Below are 7,179 nucleotides of genomic sequence, written 5' to 3'. Positions count from 1 at the left end.
CAGGTCCACCATCACCATCATCTTCACCACCATCATCATCACTACCACCATCACCATCATCTTCACCACCATCATCATCACTACCACCATCACCATCATCTTCACCACCATCATCATCACTACCACCATCACCATGTCCACCATAACCATCATCACCTTTACCACCATCATTACTACCACCAACATCATCATCACCACCACCATCTTTACTTCACTCCCATTACCGCAAATATCTACCAAGCACTTACTTCGTATAACATGTCATCCTGGCACTTCACATCAATTATTTCATTAAAGTTATTTCTCAAAAAACATGAGGTAGGGAATTTTACTCTCTCCACTTTACCAACAGGGAGTCTAAGGCATGGAGAGGTACCTTCCCAAATTTCAAATCCCTGAAGTCTACTTACCCCCAGTGTACACACTCATAGCTGCTATGCCACTGCCCTCCAGATCAGAGATCCAGTACTAACAGCCAGTCTCCCTCGAGCTCCCTGTGTCCCTGTCCTCCTTTCCTACTTTACTCTGTGTGCAAGTGCTTTTGTTTTACCACTTTCTTCCCCCTAAGGCTTTGTTCTGAAAATTGTACAACAGCCCTGTTCTTTCCCAAGAGAGGGGTTCTACCCCAACCACAGTGAGCCTGGTGACTGAGTTCTTTCCATCAGCACACAGACCTAGTAATGGTGATGGCTAGACATCCAAACAGTAGCTGTTGTCAGTTTCCCCATGCTACACACCACCAACGCCCACCTCTATCTCGATTACCCAGCACCAGCTGCTACCCATACTTAAAGGCCTTCCTTATGCCATGACCCTCTCCAGCAAGTCCCTGACACAAGGTCACCCAGTGGGTGGATCTATAACCAAGTGCTGGTTTCTCCTGCACACTTCTGACTCTGCTACTTATCACTGGGGCCTTGTCTGGCAAAAATCTGAAGTTGCCAAAGGTAGTAATGAGTTGCAATAATTACATATGTCCTGAGGAGATCTTGGGTTGTTTGATCCACAACACTTGCAATCCAGTGGGTACACCTCTCTTGGGACAGCAGACCTCCGAGACACAAGACCCTGTTCTGAACTGAGGGAGTATGTGTGGTAGCCCCACTTCCTGCAAGTCACCGAGGAGCCAGCCACCTGTCAGACACTGTGGAGTTTAATTAGGTAACACTTGTGAAGGGTTTTGTGACATGTAGCACACATGTTGTCCCGGGAGCTCACACATGGCGTTCCACATGGCAAAATTCAAGAGCTATTTTTAAAATCTATCCACCAGTTGAGCAAAAGCCAGAGTTTCCTTTTGCGAACTGCTGCAAACCCACTATTCTTTCACTGAGAATACCTCAAGAAGGGCACATATACAACTGCTGGGGATTACAGACTAAGGCACAAAGGAGACTTTAAAATCTATGCCAAGTTTTCAGAGAAACCTCAAAGAGCATGCTTTGTTTCATCTACCCTTTTGAAAATGAGCGATTTATGGGGTTAAGAAGGGAACAAACTGCAGCTTGTCTGTCCAGATGTTGCTTCCAGGTAGGAATAAGACACGGCACGAGGGCCATTGGGGCTACTGAAGAGTCTTTGGGGTGCCCGAGGAGCTGTCAGCACCAGGCCTCTCTGAAGCCCCAGCTACTTGCTGGGCCAGTTAAGCCAAGTGCCTTGATGGGTACAGGCTTACGTGTCGGATCACCTTTATCTCTCTAGGCTGTAATTACACAAGCTTTTCTGGCTTAAGGAAATATAAGAGGTGTATTTTTAATGAATGAGGGCAGGTTGCTCATGCCCTTTTTAAGAAAGCCGTTTCTGCCAAAGGAAAGCCAATGAGTGAGCGGGCAGATGTAATGAATTGCCATTGGCTAAGAGGTTTGTGGGTAGTTGCCCAGAGTGGTTATGCTCCTCCAGTGGAAGAGCTACTGAAGCTTGCCTGCTTTCTGCCTGGGCTTCTGCCTGTAACAGCAGACAATCGTGACAGCTCTGAGGTGACCTGGTCTTGCGGGACCTCAGGCAAGTTTGCAGGGGCAGGTGCTGGCACATTCCCAGACAAAACTCGTTTGCATTTAATTTTCTCATATCTATGCTCTGAGCCTTGACGACTCTTCATACCAGATGACTTACCCAGAAAGACCTGCACAATTTCTCCTTGATTGACTACTACTCTGTATTTTCCTAGAAAATTAATGACATGTTTTCAAGTACTGTTTTATTCATCTTATTTCACCCCAGACACATAACATAACCAGGGGGGGTCTTCAGGGAAAAGCCTGGGTCAAAGTTAGCCAATGTCAGAAAAGAGATCTTCTGTGCTTAGTATTTCACAGGAAGACAGAAAGAACAAGTCTCAGGTCCTTCCTTCTACAGTCATCAGCATCCGCCAGGCATGGGAATGGTTGCCATTGACTATGAGCAACATGATCTACTGTTCAGTGGATGTTCACGGAAGACCAATGCATGATTTCATGTCCCAAATTAAAGATATTCAATACCAATTCCTGATGTATTTGCCTATGAAATCCCCACACTTACTTGTCATCTCAAAACTAAGAAGATGTTCTGATCACTTGATGTTCACTAATATTAAGCACAAGTAGACACTATGTTTGGGATTTTACAAGTATTACCTTTAGGGAACTGTATTGATTGTGCCTGGGCTTTGTGGACTTTAAGCTGTATGAAGGCGAGCATGCACCACACCCATTTTTCCTTCCACTACAGCCCCGGGCCCTACACCGGTACCTGCCATAGAGGAGGTACTCAACAAATACGTCGTGAAGGAACTTTTAAAAAATGATTTCCCATAGCTTTCTGCCTTCAAAGGGAAAGATATATTTATACAGAAAGATTTTATAGAAAGAGAACTGAGACTCGGCATTACAAAGCTATTACATGACAAAGCCAGGTTCCACCCCGCACTCCTGTCTGCTGGACTCAACCTGAACCGCTTCACTCTGTTATGGAAGAGTCTCTTACACTCAGTTACCTAGGAAGTATGCTGCACCCAACAAAATAGTCACCGAACAGCCACTTTTCCCGGTGCATGTTACCTGACGTCTTCTGGTCTAATATTTTAGCATGCCTGGAGCCTCAAACCTGATTATTTGGGTGCTTCTATTTTCTCACATAATTGCCACCCTTTTTAGCAAACTGCAGAAAACAGTATAGGATGACTTTCATGTGCTGTAAATATTAACAGTATAGCATGACTTTCACTTGCTGTAAGTGTTAATGATGGGTTCTGGCAAATGAAGGATCCTGAAAGTCACTTCAGCTTCAGTTACTTTTCATTTTCAAAAAAAAAAGTGACACTTCTTTGGTTGTTTTGTAAGACTTCATAAAGAGCAATTCACCACCTTTATTTTTTATTATCATTCTCCTATTTCTTTTGGTTTATAAATATATTCAATTCTCTCCTTAGAGGAAAAAAAAGAAGTAAAGGAGAAGAGAAGGAATGAGAATGACAGGGAGAATATAGGAAGAAACTAAAGGAAGAAAGAAAAAAGAAGAGAAGTTATTAAGCAAGCCCCTATTTACTCACTCTGTCTATTCCATACAAGTCAATGTTAAACTTCCTGAACGAACTTTCCATAACCTTCCTCCAATCACCTACCACATCAAACTAGGTGATCAGGAAACAATGACAGATAAGTCTCCAAATGTATCCCTCTTACCCCTGCTGCTCCTCTAGAGCCGAGGTCACTAATTTTTAAGTTCCTGGCACCACATGAATGTCCAGAGAGGACCTGAGTCTACACAGTATACAAAGAACTCTCAATTTTTGCACACCCATCTCCTTCTCTCTTGACTGATCTGGCCACACCCACCTCCCAGCCGCTTCACTAATGCCTCTACCTTCCGTGGAGTCCATCAAGCGCTAAATCCTCCAACAAAAAGTTTCTTGCATCCCTTTCTTCATTTTCATTTCTATGTCTATTTTCTTTGCTCAGCTCTCCTTAATTTTCATTAGGATTAGAGCAAAAGACTAGCTGCTCTCCCTCCTCCCAAATAATTGGTGCACTGCTGCTAAATCAAACTCCCAAGATCACAATTCTCACGGTATTCTCTGAACTAAACACTTTCGCAGTCCCCTCTTAGCAAGAGACGATGGCATCCAACCTACCAACCTGGCAATCAATACTTCTACAATACACCTGTGATCTTATAGAGCTCACATATCCGAACTGCACTAAGTTCCTTGAACACCCAAATATCATTCAAACTAAATACTAAAGTGGCTCAAACTACTAAAATTACAGCTCAGTTTTGTGCATTTGGTAGAAAGCAATATGCGTACCAGATTCAATTTCCAAAGTGGTAAATATTTCTCTATAAAGCCTCATCATTAAATATTCAGAATCACTGCATGCCTTTAAGAAATGCCTCACTTTTTTCAACAGTAATGGTTTGCCTGTGATGCCATCTTACTGATTTCATGATAAAGTTTTCTAGCTTTAGGGAGATCATTGCCAACTAAAGGAACTATGATAGAAAGTATAAGTTTAAAAAGCAAACAGTAAACACTTCATTGTATCATTTCACATCATCTTTAAGCAGCTTTTTTTTCTTTCACTTACGGATGCTTGAGGTGTAACTGTAAGGATCACCAAATCTTTATCTCAAAGTGGCAGTATCTAAGTAGAGATTTGCTACTATTGCCAGGAGACAATGAGCTACAAATTGAAATTTATAAGAACCACAAACACTGGATATTTGTTAATTATCTCTTAAGTGGACTGTGATTTTTTTTTTCCCAGTATTTAAATCAAAATCTACTTAGGGGATCTCTCACATTTTCAAAACTGTAAATATCTTGAAATACATAAAGACAGACATGTGTAAGCTTCCTTAACACCTCAACTACAAGTCATAACACGTTTTAAGTATCAACGCTTAGTCTTGCTTCAGGCCATGAAGGATTATGCAACAACATGAAATTTACCAAAGTGGAGATTAGTATTTGAAAAGCTAGTGAAAAATCCCTTAAAAGTATAGCTTGTGTAGAATTTTTGACAATTATCTCCACAATGGTCTTTGGGAGTAAATTTTCAAACAACAGGACTTTTTAAGAGGATTTCATGTTTCATAATAATTTCAAATTTTACATAGAAAGTGACTAAAAATTCAAATGGTATGCTTTACCCTCATACTGCGTGAGATACAGCCTTACACAGTCACAATAAATGCTGATGGAAGTGCTACATACTACTGAATTGCATAAAACTATCTTTTCCTATTTTGTGTATATTAATTTAGTGGGGAAAATGTTTCATACTGCATTTCTCTTGGTCCCGGGGCAACAAGTGCTCAATCAATATTTAGTGACTTACTGAGCCACAGGATCGTGTATTTAAGACAGTGCATAAAATTGTTCAAGTAAAAATACAGACCTGGGAAGCAATTTTTATGACTGTGTCACAGATGTGTAGGCAAAGCCTCGTATTACATTTCTGGTGATACCTGGTGTGTTACACTAGATTATGATGAGGTCATGTTTACAGCTAGCCCATCTTCCGGTACTTCCTGTTCTAAAGCATCATATCATTTATTGCCACATGAGGATTCCCATTACGATGGAATGTGGCTTGTGGCCTTATAATTACGGCCGTCCTACACAGAATATGGAATGCTGATAATATGGCTCATTGGTTTACTGGAAGGTAGGATTCTTGTCTCAAGAGATCCATTTGAGAGAACTTTTAAGAACTTTCTGCGATAAGAAATGTCTACTCTAATTATAAAAACACACTTTGCTAATTTGGATATAAACTGTTATGCCCACCAGCACTGTTCCACAATTACTCAGCGCTATCACTCAGAATGCTACTAAATGCATTCACAGCTCCCAACTGCCACACATCAGAGGTTCTCACGGGGCAGTTCCTAATGGGAGATGTACCCCTATTCCCGTCAAGTTCACTGTGTGTTCTGCTATGATGTGTGGTCGGAGATTCTCGGAGTGTGCAGACTTGCTCAGTGAGGCATGCACCGTGACTGCCTCTAACAATTCAGCTTCATCAAGTGCACGGGGAATGTCCTTTTGTTGTCTAAATTCAAACATGGATGCACTTTTAGGGACAACCTTGAAATTTTTTAGGTCGCTCCCTCCTGCTTCGCTACCTTCGCAGAAAGCGAGTAAAAATGACTCCCTCGCCTATTTCCTTACATTTCTCTAAATTCTATGATGTTTATGGCAGTTTGCATAACATTGTGGACACTTAAATCTGAACTTAAGAATTCACTTTGGCAGAAAATGAAACGTGAACATTTCAGTGCAATAGTGCAATTCACATAATAATTGCTACTTACAACTCTCTACCATTAGATATTTGGTTTAAATGGTTGAGCCTCTGCAAATGCAAGAGGCTCAAGGTACGAGGCACGAGGTACTATGACAAATGTTCTGAAGGTTGCTGAGCAGCCGTCTAGGCTGGGAGATGAGACAAACACATGAATGATAACATGAGTAGGGATGAACAGACAGCAGAGTTTTGGTAAAGCTGCAATGCAAATTCAGAAGGACAAACATCACCTTTCTCAGAGAGCCAAGAAGAGCCTGCAGAGGGGGTGGCATTAGAGCAGGACAAATGGCACATGTGCGGCACTAGCAGAAAGCAAGGGAGGCAGGGAGTTTTTTTTAATCTCTCAAAATGGTGTGAGAAAGCCTAAACTGCATGATGATCAAAACTTAGGGGGTACCTTATACTGTGTACAGAAATTAACCCAATGTAGCAAAGGATTACATGTAGAAGTTAAAACTATAAAACTCCTAGAAGAAAAGAGAGTGGGAAAGCCTCCTCACATTAGATTTGGCAATGATTTCTTGGAGGTGATAACCCCAATCACAGGCAGTAAAAGAAAAAAATAGATAAAATGGACTTCATCAAAATTATGAAACTTCTTCACCAAAGAGATACTCCCCACAGAGTGAAAAGGCAACCAAGAAAATGGGTAAAATATCTGCAAATCATACCACTGCTAAGGGATTAATATTTTAAGAACACTATAACTCAACAATTAAACAACACAATTTTTAAGAAATGGGGAAAAGACTAGAATAAACATTTCTCCAAAGAAGATATGCAGATGATCAACAAACATATGCAAAGATACTCAACAACCCTCATCACTACCGAGATGCGAATGAAAACCACGAAGTACCACTTTACACCCATTCATAAACCAGGAAAG

The 7,179-nt window shown here is 41.2% G+C and overlaps 1 protein-coding gene across 2 annotated transcripts in view; it reads right to left on the bottom strand.

Annotated features, from left to right (window-relative positions):
- The window catches only part of SASH1 (SAM and SH3 domain containing 1), a 178,930-nt gene that overhangs the window by 112,888 nt on the left and 58,863 nt on the right, over positions 1-7,179 (bottom strand). The gene's annotated exons all lie outside the window — the stretch shown is intronic.

Source organism: Condylura cristata, unplaced genomic scaffold (assembly GCF_000260355.1).
Source record: "Condylura cristata isolate star-nosed mole 26May11 unplaced genomic scaffold, ConCri1.0 scaffold00001, whole genome shotgun sequence".
Taxonomy (NCBI): Eukaryota; Metazoa; Chordata; class Mammalia; order Eulipotyphla; family Talpidae; genus Condylura; species Condylura cristata.
The sequence above is the reverse complement of the archived record's forward strand: the minus strand, read 5'-3'. Positions and strand labels throughout refer to the sequence as shown.